The sequence below is a fragment of the Pristiophorus japonicus genome, chromosome 1, assembly GCF_044704955.1.
Source record: "Pristiophorus japonicus isolate sPriJap1 chromosome 1, sPriJap1.hap1, whole genome shotgun sequence".
In the NCBI taxonomy this organism is placed as follows: Eukaryota; Metazoa; Chordata; class Chondrichthyes; family Pristiophoridae; genus Pristiophorus; species Pristiophorus japonicus.
Window position 1 is genome coordinate 234634470 of NC_091977.1, and position 21107 is coordinate 234655576.

At 45.4% G+C, this 21107-nt stretch overlaps 1 protein-coding gene across 2 annotated transcripts in view; it reads right to left on the bottom strand.

Moving 5' to 3' along the window:
- LOC139269252 (A-kinase anchor protein 2-like) overlaps positions 1-21107 on the bottom strand; it is a 223006-nt gene that overhangs the window by 171335 nt on the left and 30564 nt on the right. The window contains exon 1 of one of the 2 annotated variants that reach the window (XM_070888355.1): positions 11058-11114. The exons of the other annotated variant lie outside the window; for it this stretch is intronic. The gene's annotated coding sequence lies outside the window, so the exon portion shown is untranslated. Of the gene's footprint in view, positions 1-11057; positions 11115-21107 lie in introns of those variants that run through there. 2 annotated transcript variants of the gene reach the window in all.

Here is a 21107-nt window from a genome sequence, read left to right on the forward strand (position 1 = left end):
TTATCAGACAGAAATTGACACCAAGCTACGGATATGTTAGGATAGGAAAGAGGTAGCTTTCAAAGAGTGTCTTAAAAGAATAGAGAGGTCGAGAATCGGAGAGGTTTAGGGAGGGAATTCCAGAGCTTAGGGCCTTGGCTACCGAAGGCACGGCCACCAATGGTGGAACGATAAAAATCAGGGAGGCGCAAGAAGCTAGAACTGGAGGAACACAGAGATCTGAGAGGCTGGTAGGCAATGTTCCCTCTAATTTACTTTTGTGCACGGTCCCTTTAAATTTGCTGTGTAGTATCTCTTCCAGCTTGTGAGCTGGTGAGTAGCCTGTGCCAGACCTCCCACGGCCGCACAGCTTAGGGAGAATGTGGGTTGTAGGGCTGGAGGAGGTTACAGCGAGCACTACTTTGGATACATCCCCAGCTCCTGACTGCCCCCTAGCCATGTTCCAGTCATTGCAATCACTCCCCCACACCCGAGGAAGTTACTTCTCTTTGGGGGTCCACGTCGCTCGCTGGGCCTAGACCCCATTGGTGGGACTCTCATGCCCCATACCCCTGCACTCACTTGGCATATGGGCCTCTGCTGATATTCCGGGTCTCCATTCAGCCTAAGGAGCAGGAACTCCAGGCGTGGGGCAACCCCCACCTCTGGAGCTGGATGCTTTTTGCTTCGTTAAAGGGGCAGTTTTTTTTACTATTCGTTCTTGGGATATGGCGATGTTGCCAAGGACAGCATTTATTGCCCATCCCTAATTGCCCTCGAGGTGGAATTTCATCCCCTTAGAAAGCAATCAGGAAATTCCTGGCTAAGTTTCCTGGGGGTTCTGGTGGGAGACCAGGCAGAGCCCTTGAGGAATTTTATGGCCTTTGACCTAACAAACTCGTGTTCTGATCTACATAACACTCGAGTGACGTACTAGTTGGGACTGGGTGAACTGCTAATGTTATGTAGATTAAAATGGTGGTGGAGGCAATTTGAGCTGGTTTAATTGACACTCATCTACCATATTAAAGTGTATTAGCTTGAACCTGTATTAAAAAACATTTATATTTCACTCCAAGAATAAGCTGTCGGCTGTCTGAATTTGCAACTTTGTTGCCTCGATCTTTTTCCTGAATTATGGCGGGTAAATGGATTTGCGATACAGATCAGCCATGATCTAATTGAACAGTGGAGCAGGCTCGAAGGGCTGAAAGGCCTACTCCTATCTATCATGTATCCTACATGGCTACTGTTGGTACCATCACAAGGTGTGCCACCAGAGGGCATAGCAGTGGGAGACTTGTAGGTTACCTGTACAAGTGTGCCTGGCCTAGTATAAAAGGCAGGCCACCAGGTGTAATCCTCTCTCTGGAGTTATCAATAAGGACTAAGGTCACTAGAGTTCAAGTACAACACATTGCCTCGTGGAGTCATTACTAGAGCATCTAAGGATACAACACTATCTTGTTCCTATCTTCACTGCAAGAACATGCCTGTGGCTTTCTGAAGCTATCGGCCTTCTAAATTAGGCTGTGTATTCTGTAGTGCTGGCTGTAAACACGCCAGGCTTGGAGCAGTTTGGAGAGGAGCCTGTATTTGGCATTGGGCCTGGACCCAGAACTTCCCTACTATGGTGACGATCCATTTTGAAGTATTCCAAGAAGACCTGCTCTCCTTACTGGCCCGGGCACTGCTGTGCAAACTTTTTTAACATTCCTGGATAAAATTAATCAAAACACAAGATTGCAGCCTCCACTTTGAAAACAATCAATAGCAGCTCTACTTGATACACTCCCAGCTGGACTGAGCCCGATTTCTAGGCCCTACAGCACATTCTTGGAGGGAATTACAAACCCTTTTTAATCCAAGAAAAGATCTGTACAACGCAGCTGCGATGATTACTATGGGCTGTATTTTCGGTCTTTTGCTGCCCCTATTAGTGCCCCGGAGCGGCCGAAATGGCGGCGGTAAGTGCTTCCGGGCGGGTGGCCAGCTTCCGGCGCCCCGCTGAGAAAGTTGGTGCTGGTTTGGAGGGGGCGCAGAGCAGTACCACCGAGAAGTGAGGAGCAGGTGTGCAATGCTCCTGGTTGCAACACTGGCTCGATTTTTGGCTGCCGCCTGACCTGTAGCGCTCCACAGAGTGCCCTGCTGGGAATGCCTGTGAAAGTAGGCGGTCCGAGCTGTAACAGCCGCAGTGAGGAAGTAATGTCGACCTCAGCTAAGTGCGACTTGTTTTATTTTTTTTTGTGATTTATTTATGTTGTGGTGGCGTGAGCTATGTATTGGGAATGTTTTTGGTGTTTTTTTTCCAGTTTCTTTCCCCCCCAGGTCTCCGAGGCCAGCTGTTTAGCTCAGGATTTTTGCTTTCTCAGCCGGCCTAGCTCCCTAAAAGAGGTGTGCAATCCCTCCCTTAGCGCTCCACTCCAAACTCCGGGCCCAGCTGATGAACTTTGTGGCTGAGGACACAAACCATATCCTGGCGCAAACTTTACCGTTCCGCCGCCATTACTGCCCCGAAATGACCATAACTGAAAACCCAGCTTCCTGTTCCTTTTAAAAGCTTTGGTTAGAATGCCATCTTTTACAAAATAGAAATCATAGCATGACAGAGCACAGAAGGAAGTCATCTATTTGAAAGAGCCATCCGATTAGTCTCACTTCCCCCTTGCCCTTTTCCTGTAGACCTGCAAATGTGTTCCTTTTCAAATACATATCCAATTCCATTTTGAAAATTACTACTGAACTGCTTCCACCACCCTTTCAGTCAGTGCATTCCATATCATAACAACGCACTGCATTAAAAAAAAAATTCTCATGTCCACCCCTGGCTTTTTTGAAACTGAAACATAATTTCAAAACAACACACAGCCCTGTGCTTCTTTTCCTGTGAGTCATATTTTCCATCTGAGCACAACTTTCATCATTTCCCACAATAAAGTGACACACACACCAGACTCTGTGAATGCCTTGTTACGTTATTTCATCCTCAGCATCTTATGACATCACTTATTTTAACACTAAACTATTGTTTAGGTGCCTATAGGGGGCAATAGAGAACGGATCCCTAGATACACATTGTGGTAAATGGTCAGCCTCACAAAATACCAAAGACACTAGACTAAGTAAAATCGGAGCTGTAGTGCGATCCAATGCAAATCACTGCGAGAGTTTGAAATGTGCTAAAAGTGGATCAGCCTTAATCTAGCAGGGTTGTCAACAATGTTTCCCCTAATTTTCTTTTGGGTGTGTGGTCCTTTTAACGGGCTGCGTGGCCCATTCAAAGTTGAAATTTCACATTTGGGCTGCTCTGCCAGAATGTTAGGTGCCAACCCTCCTGGAGTCTCCAGGAATTAAAAAATAATCTCCAGGATAAAAATCATAGGGACATTAAAAACAAATTGTGCTTTTTTGTCATTGTCTTTGAAGGGGAAGCTACATAAGCATATGAGGAAAAGAAGGTTATGCAGACAAGTTGAGATGAAGAAGTGGTGGGAGGAAGCTCGAGTGGAGCACCATCAACAGCATAGACCAGTTGGGCCGAATGGCCTGTTTCTGTGCTGTAAAATTCTCTGTAAACTTACCTTTATTAACTAGTGGGGTACCGCAGGGTTCTGTGCTGGGGCCCCAGCTGTTTACACTGTACATTAATGATTTAGATGAGGGGATTGAGTGTAGTATCTCCAAGTTTGCGGATGACACTAAGTTGGGTGGCAGTGTGAGCTGCGAGGAGGATGCTGTGAGGCTGCAGAGCGACTTGGATAGGTTAGGTGAGTGGGCAAATGCATGGCAGATGAAGTATAATGTGGATAAATGTGAGGTTATCCACTTTGGTGGTAAAAACAGAGAGACAGACTATTATCTGAATGGTGACAGATTAGGAAAAGGGGAGGTGCAAAGAGACCTGGGTGTCATGGTACATCAGTCATTGAAGGTTGGCATGCAGGTGCAGCAGGCGGTTAAGAAAGCAAATGGCATGTTGGCCTTCATAGCAAGGGGATTTGAGTACAGGGGCAGGGAGGTGTTGCTACAGTTGTACAGGGCATTGGTGAGGCCACACCTGGAGTATTGTGTACAGTTTTGGTCTCCTAACCTGAGGAAGGACATTCTTGCTATTGAGGGAGTGCAGCGAAGGTTCACCAGACTGATTCCCGGGATGGCGGGACTGACCTATCAAGAAAGACTGGATCAACTGGGCTTGTATTCACTGGAGTTCAGAAGAATGAGAGGGGACCTCATAGAAACATATAAAATTCTGACGGGGTTAGACAGGTTAGATGCAGGAAGAATGTTCCCAATGTTGGGGAAGTCCAGAACCAGGGGTCACAGTCTAAGGATAAGGGGTAAGCCATTTAGGACCGAGATGCGGAGGAACTTCTTCACCCAGAGAGTGGTGAACCTGTGGAATTCTCTACCACAGAAAGTTGTTGAGGCCAATTCACTAAATATATTCAAAAAGGAGTTAGATGAGGTCCTTACTGCTAGGGGGATCAAGGGGTATGGCGAGAAAGCAGGAATGGGGTACTGAAGTTGAATGTTCAGCCATGAACTCATTGAATGGCGGTGCAGGCTAGAAGGGCCGAATGGCCTACTCCTGCACCTATTTTCTATGTTTCTATGTTTCTATGTTTCTATAAAAATATTAGAGATAGGTTAAAAAGGCTGTTTGACCGGGCAGGACAATTGGAGGTGGGATATGATGAAGCCTCCAGAAATGCTTACAACCAGAGTTGGCAACCCTATAATCTAGTGACTTTACTGTTGGCCCAATTGGTCCTTATTTACATTTGTTTCTGAATGAAACACAACAGTTGTATAACTTCGATGGAGTTCACTAGGCATTGAATCTGGCTCCATAATGAGAGAATAATGAGAATATGACAGGCTGGGAAATACTGAGTCCTTTGAGACCACCCAAAGGCTTCTAAACATGCTCGCTTCACACTGTGCACAGTGCAACCCTCAAACCTGTCTGTATCAGTCAGTATTAGGGGCAGAAAAATCCAATAAATGTGAGCAAAGGTACAGAGAATTCATTTAGTGTCACCTTTTTATTAATCTGGGAAATAGCCAGGAGAATGACCTTTGGCAGAAGAATGACTTGGCCCTTTTGTAGACCTCTAATCCCTTCCCCCAATACTCTGCCGATTCAATGTACTTTAGTCACAAAGTAGGTGATACTAGATCTTTCCACAGAACTACCCAGGATTTTAATGTTGCCAGGATTCACTGTGAATCTTTTATCTTGATTAAGTCTTTACTTGAAAGATATTTCATTAGAAGCAGTTTGAACAGAAGCTGTTAGATCTAAAGGTTCAAATGAAATGTGCAATGTATCAAAGACAAAGTGGCTGTCTTCCATCCAAGTTTTTGCCTTGGGCGCCTTAACAAAAAAAACTATCTACTTTATAACATTTGTTACGTCAGGCACGGTCCCTGATTTTGCCTCCTAATTTGGTGATGACCACTATTAGGGAAGTGAATGTGAAACCATCCTGTCTAATGTACTAAAATTGTACTTAAAAATCAATCGCCTGCTGAAATGCTAATAGAGTAAACAGTGGCAGACACTGTTGGAGTGGAGTGAGCAGTGGGAGGGCTGCTGCACCTTAATACCCCGATGGTTTTTCTCCTGGGTTGCTTGCAGCAGCGTCCTGGAGATGAGTTTTAAATTCCTGGAGACTCCAGGGCAATCCTGGAGGGTTGGCAATCCTACACTGACATGTCACATTGCAAGACGGTTTCATAGGTGCTTCACTGGACTGCGTGGTCATCATGACAATACCAAATATGCTAATTTGTCCCTTCACTCAGAATCAACCTCAGAAAATCCCCCTTAATTGCATCCACATTCCTGACTCCGACATCAGCCATCCTATGTTCTGTCTGAGCAAGATTATCAATTTAGGATCAATTACGGGCAATTGTGTGCCATGCATTTGTATCCAGTGGGAATTGGGTTGGGATTGTCCAAACGCGTTTCACAATATATCCTGATAGCTGACAAAGAAAGGCCACTTTCATTTCGGACTAGGGTTGCCAACCCTTCAGGACTGAGAGGTTATACCGATCAGGAAAGACTGAACTGGCTGGGTCTCTTTTCTCTAGAAAAGAAAAAGCTGAGGGATGATCTAATAGAGGTCTTTAAGAATTGCTGTCTGGGTTTATGAATAAAATCTTACAGCACTTTCTGCCCATCGTGCCTGTGCTGGCCCATTGAAAGAGCTATCCAATTAGTCGCATTCCTCCAAAGCCTGGCAAATTTTCTCCCCCTTCACATATTCATCCAATTACCTTTTGAAAGTTACTACTGAATCTGCTTCCACCACCAATCTGGCAGTGTATTGCAGATCATAACAAGTTGGATACTGTAAACCTGCTGCAAATGATTTACATCCATTTACATTAAATAATGACGCAAGGACAATGTGACGAATTGGGCCCCTCACCCCAGAGAATTCTGTAAACAAGGGGCTCAATTTTCCCCAGTGAGTTGCGCCGTTTTTTTGATGCAGGCCGCCTTTTTTGACCTAAGTTAAAAAACCACAGTTTCCCCGATCAATTTGCACCAACGTATTTTAATGTGCTTGTGCAGGTTGCTGTGAGCTGGCTGTATGTTTCTCTTTCCAGCCTCAGCTCACATTGTGTCCCTGGTTACCGTGGCAACCCGATCTTTTTGGGGCAGATCAAGGCTCCACCCCCAAAACTAAAGGACAGGTTAGGTTGTGCCAAAATGAAGAAATCAAACGGGGAAACTTAGAACATTTTTTTTTGCTGCACTTGTGCCCCAAAAAAACGGGCATAACTCTTCAAGTACGTCCAAAAAAAGCTTTGGGGAAAATTGAGCCCATGCATAACCCTCATGTCATGGTTTTGATGTTTCACTTTTCCAGTCAACTTATGGCCAACTCCAGCCGTAGAAGCCAGTCAGATCAGGGTCATGACCTGGAATGACAAAACCGTCCAGCTGGTATCTTTTCTTTCAGCGGCCAGCCCTCGAGATTGCCGAGCCAAGCAGCTGGAAGGCGATAGAATTCTATGACAAGCTCTGGGGGAAGCTGAACAGAAAAGAACTGCCCTGTACACTGTGTATGGACACAGCTGAGCAATCTTGCTACCCGCGGAAATCCAGTGTGGGTTAGCGTTGTGAAACGGGGACATCGACATTATACAATCTTGCTCATTTTGTCACTCCCTTCCTGAAGGCATTGATTCCCTGCTGCCTGCTGAGATACAGTTCCATTGATCAACTTCTAGTACCTTACTCAAGTAACCATTATTCTTTGTGAGAGCTTTAATAATATATATCAGATCTTATCAGCCGTGGCTCGGTTAGTAGCACTCAGCTCTGAGTTAGAAGGTCATGGATTCAAGCCCCAAGCCAGAGACTTGAATACAAATATCTATACTGACACTCCCAGTGCAGTGTGGAGGTGCTGTCTTTTGGACAAGATAATAAAAAAAAAAGACTTGCAGTTATATAGCACCTTTCACGACCAATGGACATCTCAAAGTGCTTTGCAGCCAATGAAGTACTTTTGAAGTGCAGTCACTGTTGTTTTGTGGGAAACGCGACAGCCAATATGCGCACAGCAAGCTTCCACAAACAGCAATGTGATAATTATCAGATAATCTGTTTTTGTTTTGTTGATTTTGGGATAAATATTGGCCAGGACATCGGGGAGAACTCCCCTGCTCTTCTTTGAAATCGTGCCACGGGATCTTTTATGTCCATACTGAGAGGGCAGACAGGGCCTTGGTTTAATGTCTCATCCGAAAGACAGCAGCTCCGGCAGTGCAACACTCCCTCAGCACTCCACTGGAGTATCAGCCTCGATTTACTTGCTCAAGTCCCTGGAGTGGGATTTGAACCCACACCCTTCTGACTCAGAGGCAAGTGTGCTACCAACTGAGCCACAGCTGACAGAGGTCAGCTGAGGGCCCGACTGCTCTCTCGGGCGGACATAAGAGATCCACGCCACTATTTCAAGGAAGAGTAGGGGGAGTTATCCCCGGTGTCTTGGCCAATATTTATCCCTCAATCAACATCACTAAAACAGATGATCTGGTCATTATCACATTGCTGTTTGTGGGAGCTTGCTGTGTGTAAATTGGCTGCCGCATTTCCTTCATTACAACAATGACTACTCTTCAAAAATTACTTCATTGGCTGTAAAGCACTTTGGGACATCCTGAGGTCATGAAAGGTGCTATATAAATGCAAGTTTTTCCTTTCATATTCAATCATCACAGCTGAGCATTATCCAGTGTAGAAATGTGGACCACACATGGGCACCGACTAAGGTCGCGTACAACAACAACACAACTTGTTTTGATTTGTGCCTATCCTTCTGCTAATGCATCGTACTACTTCTTCACGGCAGCCAAATAATGGGCTCAATTTTCCCCAGTGATTTGCGCCATTTTTTTGGAGCAGGCTGCTTTTTTTAGCCTCAGTTAAAAACCCACAGTTTCCCCATTCAATTTGCACCAGCGTAACTCAGTTAGTTACGACTTTTTTTATACTCTTTTTTCAGCCAAAGGGGGCGTAACATGCCACCCGTGCCAATTCTGGCCATTTAGGCAAGTTTGGCCAGCTGAGAGTTACTCCAGTTCTGCTTAGGCCAGCGTATGTGGCCTCTGTAGAAAAATCTTCTGGTGAGTTAAAGAAATTGGCGCAGGTAAAGAAATCGTTGCAGGTAAGTGCAGCAGATGTCCGGACAGCAGCAGCGGGAAAGGTAAGAGAGAGGGGGAGAGAGAGGTGGGACGGGGGGGCAGGGGAGGGGGGTCAGCGGGGAGAGAGAGGTAAGGGGGGAGGAGAAATGGGGTGGAGGGAAGCCTTTCAGGTGTAGTTAGGTTAGGTGCGGGGACCAGGAGGGAGGAGGCCATTCGGCCTGGGCTAGGGGAGGGGAAGCAGACTGGCAAGGCACTCGGGGCCAGGATCTGGCGGGAGATCGGACTGGCAAGCCCTTCGGCCAGGGCTGGGTGGGGGGACCCAGACCGGCAAGGCACTCGGGGTGGGGGGACCCAGACCGGCAAGGCACTCGGGGCGGGCTCGGCAATCAGACCGGCAAGCCCTTCGGCCAAAGCTAGGAGCGGGGAGTGGGATCGGCTTTAATAATTGGAGGTAATTTGCTGCAATATATTTTTATGTGTTTTTAAGTTGCTGCAATGCATTTTAATGTGTTTTTAAGTTGATGCAATGTGTTTTAATGTGTTCGGAGCTGTCTGTATGTTTCACTTTACAGCCTCAGCTCGCATTGTGTGCCTGGTTATTGCGGCAACCCGATCCTTTTGGCGCAGATCAAGGTCCACCCCCAAAACTAAAGGACAGGTTCGGCCATGCCAGAATGAAGAAATCCAACGGGGAAACTTAGAACATTTTGTTTTGGCGTACTCGGGCTCCCAAAAAACAGGCGTAACTCTTCAATTACGCCAGAAAAAAGCTTTGGGGAACAGTGAGCCCAATGAGAGGACTGTTTCCTACATCATGTGGAGGTCAGTCTTAGCTCCCTCAATGACTTGAGTAGGTAATTTTATTGACTGAATGAGCAAAACAAAATGACAATGCCCGGCAACAATAAGCTAATGATGCTAGCTCCTCACTGAAGGCAGGGAAACAGGAGAATGAATAAATCATAGTTCCAGTGAGTACTTTGTACATAGTCCCATATCGGCTCTAAATCAGAACCAGGCTGCTCGTTAAGCTCATTACATCGCTCAACAAGTGCCGGCGACCTTTCAGATAACACAAATTGAAAGGAAAGTTGACATGACTTTTGACCTTTCCTTTCAAACTGCTGTGAGCCAATCGCTGAAGAAAAAGCATAAACCAAGTATTGAACGGCACTTACTGACAAATCACAGAACAAACATCACAAATTGGAGGTTAATCAGTTATTTATAACAGCTGGAAATAACTGAATTGCCATTTGCAATTCGTGCACAAGATAGGTAAAATAACTATGCCGAATGAAGGGAATGGGACAGGCGAGAACGCTCATCTGACACAAGTGACTGGAAAGTGCTCCTGAGAAAAAGAATTACAGGAATGAAGCAAACCAAATCGTAAAAAAGTGATCCAGGGTCCATCAGAAGCAACAATCTTGCATTTATATAGCGCCTTTAACGTAGTAAAACATCCCAAGATGCTTCACAGGAGCGATTATCAAACAAAATTTGACAGTGAGCCACATAAGGAGATAATAGGGCAGGTGAGCAAAAGAAAGAATGACTTGGATTTATATAGCGCCTTTCACAACCACCAGACACCTCAAAGGATTTTTACAGCCAATGAAGTACTTTTGAAGCGTAGTCACTGCTGTAATGTGGGAAATGCAGCTGCAAATTTGCCCACAGCAAGCTCCTACAAACAGCAATGTGATAATAACCAGATAATCTGTTATTTTGTTAGGTTGGTTGAGGGATAAATATTGGCCAGGACACCAGGGATAACCCTCTTCTTTGAAATAGTGTCATGGGATCTTTTATTTCCATTTGAGAGAGCAGACAGGGCCTCGGTTTAACATCTCAATTGAAAGACGGCACCACCGACAGTGTAGTGCTCCCTCAGTACTGCCCTGGAGTGTCAGCCTAGATTTTTTTGTGCTCAAGTCCCTGGAGTGGGACTTGAACCCACAACCTTCTGACTCAGAAGCGCAAGTGCTACCCACTGAGCCCCAGCTGACACTTGACAGCTGACAGCTTGGCCAAAGAGGTAGGTTTTAGGGAGCGTCTGAAAGGAGAAAGAAGCAGAGAGGTTTAGGGATGGAATTGCAGAGCTTAGGGTCTTGGCAGTTGAAGGCATGGCCGCCAATGGTGGAGCGATGAAAGTCGGGGATGCACAAGAGGCCAGAATTGGAGGAGTGCAGAGATCTCGGAAGGTTGTAGAACTGGAGGAGATTACAGAGATATTGAAACAGGACGCGACTGCACCTCGGGAAGGAAAAAGCGGGCAACCGACATCAGCACAGCAGAGGTTTAACACTGTGATGGCATGGTGAAGTAAAGAGCTTCCTCTGAAAAACCGACAAGTGAAACCACACAACCTTCAGCAGAAAATCCTCCAAAACATTCCGAACCTGAAATACTTCACAACTGCAGAGCGGAAAATCAATCGCCTTGACTTTACATGCGTATCAAAGGTCCAGCTTGAAGGAGATCTTTAAAGCTTTTTCCTGCTTCGGTCCAACGGCTCGCCAACAGCACGCTCCTGCTGCGAACCAATGTCAGTTTAACGGGTTGCGACAGAAACGAGGAACCAGTGACACAAGTTTGTCCTGGCAGTTGCTTGGCACGCACTGAGCTTGAGAACTGTAATCCTCAGTTAAATAAACTCAACATAGTCAAAACCTGGAATACATCATGTCATATCATAAATTGCTTTACTTCATAAATCAATTGCCTTTTGTTGTGTTGCCGGCTGTACCTTCAGCTGTCTAGGCCCCGGAAGTCCCTCCCTCTCCGCAACTCTAACCTCCTTTAAAACGCTCCTTAAAACCTACTTTGACCAAGTTTTTGCTCACCTGTCCTAATATCTCCTTATGTGGCTCGATGTCAAATTTTGATGGATAATCGCTCCTGGGTCACTACGTTAAAGACAAATATAAATACAAGTTGTTGTTGCCACCATCATTGTGACAAAAGACCAACAGGAACTGATAATGGATTATTGCTGCAAGTTAATCACACCTCCACAATGCCAAAACTGTCAGGTCTCACTCACATCCAGTGATACTCTTCTTCTGATGAATTCATTGTCACTTCAACATGTTCTAAACCTATGCCAGTGATTTTCCCAAGGTGTTACTGTTTTTACTGGTCTGAACCAGGTGATATTGTAATGACATTTGCCAGTGTTTCACCACCTATATGTGTCAATTTGTCATCCCCAATTCTGCTTATTTCTGTGGGATTTCAAGTTTGTGCACATTAAAAGAATGGCTTACCTTAACCCTTAGAGTACTAGCAATGGATTATTTCAGGCCCTGGAACATCATGGGCCGCCCCAACCTGTGTGAGAACACCACTGCAGGTCTGGGTTATAAATAGAGCTGGAGCACCGGACACTGGAACATTGTGGGCGAAGGTGCGGCGAATGAGGGTATGGGGCCCAGAGGAGCCGAGGGCCCAGGGGCAGCACGGACCTGCCCACACTGCGATATGTGTGCGCACTAGGTCCATGCAGCAGAGCAGGTCTCCAGTCGTCCTGGTTAACCCTTGCCACTGGATAAAGGCCTAGCTCTGTCAAGCCCATGTGGTGGCTGATTTGCAACGGTCACCGCACGTTAAAAAAATCCACGCACAGGCATTTTCCACCCCCTCAATTGGAGTTCAGGACTGGAACATCGGGTCCTTCATTGAAACATCAGTGAACTCTTGTGGAAGCAAGTCATCCTCGTTCGAGGAACTGCCTATGATGATGATGCATTTCAGCAAAAACAGTCTGGGGCTTAAGGTGAGTTGCCAGGACAAGCAGTTGCATATGATTTGTGCTTGAAAATAAAATGCATTGAAGTTCGATTGGTTGTGTTTATGGGTTAAAATTTAAATGAATCCTCCATTTTCAGTACTCTATAGCAATACTGCACCCACTTTGGGCGTTGCCACTTGCAACTGGACATTTAAAACAAAGGAAGGTTTGCATTTATGTAGCGCCTTTCACCACCTCAGGATGCCCCAAAGAGCTTTACAGCCAATGAAGTACTTTTGAAATGAAGTCACTGTTGTAATGTAGGAAACTCGACAGCCAATTTGTGCACAGCAAGCTCCCACAAACAAAAATGTCATAAATGACCAGATAATCTGTTTTAGTGATGTGGGTTCATGGATAACTATTCAGGACACTGGGCAAAACTCCCCTGCTAATCTTCAAAATAACACCGTGGGATCTTTTACATCCTGCTGAGAGGGCAGATGAGACCTCGGTTTAATGCCTCATCCGAAAGAAGGCACCTTTGACAATGCGGCACTCCCTCAGCATGTCAGTTTGTGCTCAAGTCTCTGGAGTGGAACTTGAACCCACAACCTTCTGGATGCAGAGGCGAGAGTGCTACCCACTGAGACATGGCTGACAGAATTAGTGCTCCAGGTTTGGATGCTTTGCCATTTGCTGCTAGGTCTCATCACTTCTATTTTACATAGATTTGATCTGTAGCAGCTGACACTGCAGGGCAGGGAGATGTGCAAGATCTCCATTGTCCCATGCTGCAACAATACTGGATCACGGCCTTGAATTCCCAATCAGCAGGAATGGGGTGGCAGGGGAGGAAGGGGAACGGGGGGATGGGGTTGTGGGGGGAACAGTGGGGCAGGGTGGGGAGCAGAAAATAATCAGAGGAGGAGTTAACCTTAACTGGGCCTGTAAGCCTCTAAGTGGTTGGTTTCAAACAACATTACAGAGGCCTAGGAGTAGGCCGTAAGCCTGCCCTCTCAGTATACTTTGTACATTTGCAGCAAAGAAACAGAATTAATATTAAATTAAAAATATATATATTTTATAATTAACAAGTTAAAATGAGAACTTATGAGGAAAATATTTCCAACTTAAGTGTCGGATTTTTTTTCCCCTTTGCCCCAACATTCTAAGAGGGCGAGCAAAGAGTAATTGGAGGTGCCTCACACACTATGTTGTGTCAACAACCACTGATCGTGAATTGACATGCTCCTCAATGCTGGGAATGCAACAGGAGCTGGAAATATTGTAGATTTTTAAATCAAGGCGCCGTCTCACGAATCCTGGATCATTTTAAGTATCTTGGGCCCTGTAATGGAAGCACGACCACGCATACAGAGCTGGGGAGATATTGCAGCAATTTCAGTATCTGGAGCAGGTGGAATAAGAGGACATAATCTGTACCCAAAAAAATACCCTCTGGCTGATGGAGGGACTGGGGGTACATGTACCCCTTATCCTTCCTTATATACTCAAACAATAGGACTTCTGATGTTGGGAAATAACCAAAGGTCTAGCATAGGTTGGCACCAGTACTTCATCATACCTCGCAGTAGATCCAGCCAAACTGGAGATGATTTTAACTGCATGGTCCTTCCATTCCTACTGGGAGGGTTGGATTGAAAACATCCCCGTGATTCATCAACTACCATCACACGCTAAGGGGGATAACTAGCTCAAATCTTTCGGCGAGATGCATTGCAGAGATACTAGTTTTTATTCACAGGTTGATCAGACACTGCTGAATATCCTTGTGCAGCTGCAATGATCTGGAGTGACTCCAAATTAGTGCGACCAGCATTGTAATTTTAAAATTCTCATCCTGGTTTTCAAATCCCTCCATGGCCTTGCCTCTCTCATTCTCTGTAACTTCCTCCAGCCCTACAACCCTTTGAGATCTCTGCGCTTCTGGCCTCTTGAGCACCCCGATTTTAATCGCTCTACCATTGGCGGCCGTGCCATCAGCTGCCATGGCCTTAAGCTCTGGAATTCCCTCACTAAACTTCTCCGCCTCTATAACTCTCTCTCTTCTCTTCTCTTTTAAGATATTCCATAAATCCTAGCTCTTTTCACCAGTCCTACCATCTCCTGATGTGGTTCGGTATCAAATTGTTGTCTGATAATGCTCCTGTGAAGCATCTTGGGACTCAGGGTTTGGTTCAGGATTAGGGTTAGGGTTACTACGTTAAAGGCTCTATATAAATGCAAGTTGTTGCCGTTGTTGTAACACTGCTCATCACAAAAATCAAAAGATGCTACATAATTCTGTGTAGGTCACAGCCCAGACCAGCACAGATCTGCTGCACTGCTCTTCTGGAAAGCCACCTGGAACATTCCACTCCGTAAACTGGTTCACTGACAAGTCTTTGAAATACCACATTCTGCAGTAAATCAACGACACGGAACTCACAAAGAGGCCAAAAATCGGTGCGGCATTCTTGCGCGGCGCCCAATCAGCACAGGCCGACGGCTTATGGCTGTTGTCTCTGTGAAATGTGCCAGAAAGTGATATCCTCCATCTGCTGTGTGAATCTATGGAATGACAGTTTGGAGTAGCACATGCACTCATTGGGTCCTGATTTGCATTTTCGGGAGGGTTTTTATTATTCATTCTTGGGATGTTGGCATCACTGGCAAGGCCAGCATTTATTGCCCATTTCTATCTGCCCTTGAGAAGGTGATGGTGAGCCGCCTTCTTGAACCGCTGCAGTCCATATGGTGAAAGTACTCTCACAGTGCTGTTAGGGAGGGAGTTCCAGGATTTAACAGGCGATAGCAGATCGGCTGCCCGTTATATATCCCATGCGATTTTTCTTTCCATTGAAGCTAGCTTTTAGTTTTCCACCCATGCCCATAACGAGAATTACCTCATTATGTTTTTGAGTGTCAGCCTTGGCTCAGTGGGTAGCACACTCACTGTGTAACAGGACCAGCCAGTGAATAACAAGCCGATTCAGCTGTTGTGTGTGGCTCATTCAGTAGCACACTCACCTCTGAGACAGAAGAGCGTGGATTCATAGTCCCACTCCAGACACTTGAGCACACATTCCGGGCTGATACTCCAATGCAGTGCTGAGGGAATCCTGCACTGTCGTTGGTGCCATCTTTCAGATGAGATGTTAAACTGAGACCCATCTGCTCTCTCAAGTAGATGTAAAAGATCTCCATGGCCTCTATTTGAAGAAGAGCGGGAGAGTTCTCCCTGGTGTCCTGGCCAATATTTATCCCTCAACTAATATCACGAAAACAGACTATCTGGTCATTTATTTCATTGCTGTTTGTTTGACCTTGCATTGTGTAAATTGGCTGCAGCATTTCCTTCAAAAAGGGATGTCTTGAGATCTTGAGACCATGAAATAATGATAAATCTGTTTTAATTATGTTGGATGAGGTTGAGGGATTAATATTGTTCAGGACACTGGGGATAACTGACCCTGCTCTTCTTCGAAATAATGGCGTGGGATCTTTTACGCCAACTTGAGAGGGCAGATGGGGCCTCGGTTTAACATCTCATCCGAAAGACTTGAATTAAAATAATCTCTTGGAACAAACAATACCATGCCCCTGATAGAGAGTTTCATGTGAAATATGTAAGTCAAACACTCACACAACTCTTGGGAGTCTAAACAGAGAGTTTAAAGAAAGCTTTACACTGGAAGAATAAAAAAAACAGTGTGTGGAGGAGTATTTTATATTTAAAACGGTCCACTCAAAAAATATTCCCATCAACTCTCTCAACACATCAGCATTTAAAAGGATGTCTTGATATCAGTCACTAACATTTTTTTAAACAATTATGATGATTCCTTTCATACCACCCTACGTATGCCTTACACTACACATCAAGGACAAATTAAAGAGATTGTTTTAGTTTGGTGACATACCATCTTTTATTTATTTCTCATCATCTCTCTGTGTTAGAATTCTACAAATGTGACCAATGGATAGGAGTGCTGGTGGGAACCGGTCTGAACTTCTCGAACAGCCAAGTGCTACAGATAGGGAGGTCAGGAATCTGACAAGGCAATGTCTAAAGGATCACCATTGGAGAAATTCCAAGAATACGAGAGGACTGACTGCGCTGGCATCAGTTAAAGTGAATCGGGGAAAAATTCCGTTGCGCCCGTTTGTGGGCCATAACATCCGCGAGGCGGGACTTTTTGCACCAGGCATGGAAGTCCCACCCTGCTCTCGAAATTGGGGTTACTGTCCCCGAGAGGAAGTGGAGCACAAAAGAACGCACTCCACTTCCTCTCTGGGACACTATGGGGCAGAACCAGAGGGAGCGGGACGCAGCGCCACACACTGGGCCGTGTAGCATTGCCTCGTAGGAGGGGCTCATCCCTTCATTGAAGAGGAGGGCCAAGTTACCAACTCTGCGGGGTCCTCCCTGGACCACCAGGGAGTGAGGTGCCGTGCCACCAGCCCTTCACTCAAGCGGAGTGCCAGGCTGCCAGATTGCAGTACATTCAAAGCGCCAACGAGTCACTCGGGAAAATGCCGACATTTATTTCCAAGATGGCCGACACTTCCCCTTTAAGTAGCGCCCAGTGAGCCTCCTGCCATTCTGCTCACATCCCCTGAAGCGGTCATTGTCATCACCCAGCGTAGCTTCAGGGGGCGTGGGCCAATTTTTGTTCTTGGGCGAAAACGGGGCATTGTGCACAGTGATAACATCGTCATCGCCGGCGCAGCGGAGCGGGGCACTATGGGTTACCGCCACCGCTAAGCTCTCACAGAATTTACCGGGAACCGTTAGTGGTGGCACGTCTGGACAAAAAGTCATTTGCGCCTCATTAGCACCCCGTGGGGGGCGAGAAGGGGAGGTGCAAACGACTCAAATTTCTCCCCCTTTGAAACTTTATTTCACACCCAATACAATTGTGTTGAACTAACTCAAGAACATTAGCCAGCACAGCCCGTGTCATTACCCCTTTTTCAGACTCAGCAAGACTAATTTCTCAGCAAGTTCTTACCACAGATTGCCCACCTAGAAAGTTTTCAAGGCAAAATGGGAAAACATTTTCTCTGTTCATTAATGTTGAACCATGAGTACATAGCAGCGATATCTGCACTGTGGTCATGCCAACTCTCTGCTTTATCCCAATGTGGGTAGAATGAATGTTTATTATTGCTTCATACTATGAAAAAGAGAAAGCAGAGAGCAGGGTCGTTCTCCCTGGTGTCCTGGCCAATATTTATTCCTCAACCAACATCATTAAAACAAATTGTCTGTTTTTCATGATGCTGGTTGAGGAATATATATTGCTAGGACACCAGGGAGAACTGCCCTGTTCTTGTTCAAAATAGCACGATAGGAATTTTTATATCTGCTGGATAGGAACATTTATATCCGCTGGATTGGGCAGACAGGGCCACGGTTTAACGCCTCATTTGAAGGACAGCACCTCCAACAGCCCATCACATCTCAGTACTGTGTGTCAGCCTAGATTTTGTGCTCAAGTCCCCGGAGTGGGATGAACCCATGACTTTCTGACTCAGAGGTGAGAGCGCGACCAACTGAGCCAAGGCCGACACCACTACTGACCATATAAAGACCAGAAACTCTGTGTAGGGAATTTTGGGTATTGATTTGTGTGCCACAATTTTACAATGTAGTATATTGACTCATCAGGAGCCAGTGATGTATACAAGCGAGTTTCCGAGTGCCCTGGGCTCAACTAATTTCATTAGTGTGGTTCTTAGCTTGCTTGTCCGTAACAAGGAGCTTTTGGAAAAGAAAGCAATTGGTCTGTGATGCCAACGGGAAATGATTCTTTTTACTGCACAAGGATGAAAGGCCATTTCAGTCCATCTGGCCGATAAAGACAGGTCATTATCTATATCCCTTCATTGATTTTCTCACCAAATGCTTGTCCAACTCTTTCTTGAAATTACTGGTGTTATCAGCCTCCCTAGAAATTCCATTCCAAGCTTTTACCATACATTCTGATCAGTCAGTGCACTTCACTCCTCTGAGCATCGCTCATAACCCCTTGTTTTCAATCCCTCCATGGCCTCACCCCTCCGTATATCTGTAACGTCCTCCAGTCCCACAACCCTCCAAAATCTCTGTGCTCCTCCAATTCTGGCCTCTTATGCATCCCCGATTTTCTTTGCTCCATCATTGGCGGCCGTGCCTTTAGCTGCCTAGACCCTAAGCTTGGGAATTCCCTCCCTAAACCTCTCTCCCCTAATTTAAGATGCACCTTAAAACCTACCTTTTGGCCACCTTTCCTAATATCTCCTTATGTGGCTCGGTGTCAAGTCTTATTTGATAATCGCTCCAGTGTAGCATTGTGGAATATTTTACTACATTAAAGGCACTATGTAAATGCAAGTTGTTGTACATCAGGATTGAATGAGTAAATATCCTTAAGATCTTGAATACCTCAATAAGATCCACTCTTGGTCCTCTATTCTCTCTTGTAAACAAAGTCAGCTTCTGCTATCTCTCTTTGTAGTTCAGGTGTCTGATGTCAGGTGTTTATAATCCACGTGAGCCTGCTCCCATTCCATCTGCCTCATCTCAGCCTTTCGGCATATATTTCTATTCCCTTTTCTCTCATGTACTCATCTAATTTCCATTTGAAAGCATCTAAGCTATTCGCCTCAACCACTTCCTGTGGTTGAGTTCCACATTCTACCCACACTCTGAGTGAAGACATTTCTCCTTATTTCCCTGTTGGATATATTAGTAACGATCTTGTATTTATGACCGCTAATTTTGGATTGTCCCACAAGTGGAAACATTTTCTCCATCACTACCCTATCCAACCTATTTATAATTTTAAAGACCTCTAAAAGGTCACCTCCAAGTCTTTTCTTTTCTGAAGAAAAAAGCCACAACCTGTTGAATCTTTCAACATCAGTTAAAATTAATTTTTAATGTCTACAAGCAAACATTTTATGTTCAGTGGTAAAGATCAATTGGCTAGAACAAGTCCTTACTTTTCTGAACTGGAATTTTGAGCAGAAAATCCTCAACTGGTTTTGAGTAGGAAGACAACAGCCAATAGTAACAAGTGTGTGAAAGTTGCCCTCACATCAGTCACTTTCCCATAATAGATCCACTCTTATCAAGTTCAATAGTATATTTTATTGGAGTGCAAAAGCTAGATATATGGTTGCATTTATGAACGAGACTGTTCCACAGCTCTTAAGGGTTAATACTAACTAATTAGTTTGGGCACTACATTTTTCTCCCCTCTTCAAGAGTGTTCTTACTGCTTTCCTGACTGTTCTCTTCGAATCGACTCTCCCACCCAGGTTTAGGTCTCCAAGATGTTTTCATCCGGCAGTGTTTCCTGTATTTTTCCTGCCTTGTATTCAAGATAGAATTATGAACACTTCCTTTCACTTTCCATGAAATGCTAGCTTCTCATGACTTCATCTTTGAATCACCGAGCAAACACGCTGCACGCAACATCAGGTATAGCATTTACTGGGAGTAATCAGAAGGTCACTCCTCGGAGCTTGGAAAACTGGGGGGTAGATTCTGCAATAATCAGTATCACAGACAAACAATTGGACAAGTGCAAACAGGCAACTGTATTTCTGGCTGTTACTGAGGGGGGCGGTGAGTAAGCAAAAGGAATAGTGATACTGGGGAATGGGATGTTTACCCAGTTTTGTTTTTGTGTTTGTGTTAATGAGAGTGTCAGACTGGTGCAGTAGAGGGAGGTCTCCTATGGTTATGGACAAGGGCAACAATAACTTGCATTTATATAGTACATTTAACCTTTGAAAAATGTCCATAGGTGGTTCACAGAAGTGTGATTGGACATAAGTTGACGTCAAGCCGAAGAGAAGGATATGGGGGCTGGGGTGGGCGGGAAAAGAGGGGGTGTGGGAGAGAGGAGGGAATGGGAGGGAGCTAAAAGCTTGGTCAAAGAGGTAGATTTTAACAACTTGCATTCATATAGTGCCTTTAATGTCATAAAACATCCCAAGACGCTTCATAGGAGTGTTATCAAAACAAAATGTTAACGCCTCGATTTAACATCCCATCCGAAAAGTGGCACCTCCGACAGTGCAGCACTCCCTCAGTACTGCACTGAGAGCGTTAGCCTGGATTTTGTGCTCAAGTCCCTGGACTTGAACCCATAACCTTCTGACGCAGAGGAGAGCCTGCTACCCACTGAGCCACAACTGACACCCATAGCTAGAAATTCACTATCAGGTTCTACACAAAGAGGTTGTACCTTCAGCTGCCCCACTAGGGAAAGTGATGGACTCTGCCTTCAGGGACCACGTTGGGATTGCCACCTGGGGAAGCTACTCATTCTGTCCGTACCTGCAGAAACTCCTCTTTAAGCAGCGGCTGACATGTCGGGAAGCAGCACGGTCACTTCATTTACCCCATAAGTTTGTCACAAAAGTCAGGGCTACCATCAATGGCGGCTCTGTAATGTAAAAGCCCAACCAAGGGTCCATTTTACCTGATATCTGAATTTTACTTTTGCCAAAATTCATGAAACATTTTGGGATGCAGATCGTAAGTAGGTCGCAGCTTGCCCTGGTTTTCCCTTACACGTGTATCCGCATTAGGTCTGTCTGGAGTAAACTCTCTCCACTCGAGTGCACCTTAGCTTTATTCTACAGCCCCCAAGATGACTAAATGTGGCTCAATGGGTAGCACACTCACCTGAGTCAGAAGGTTATAGGTTCAAGTTCC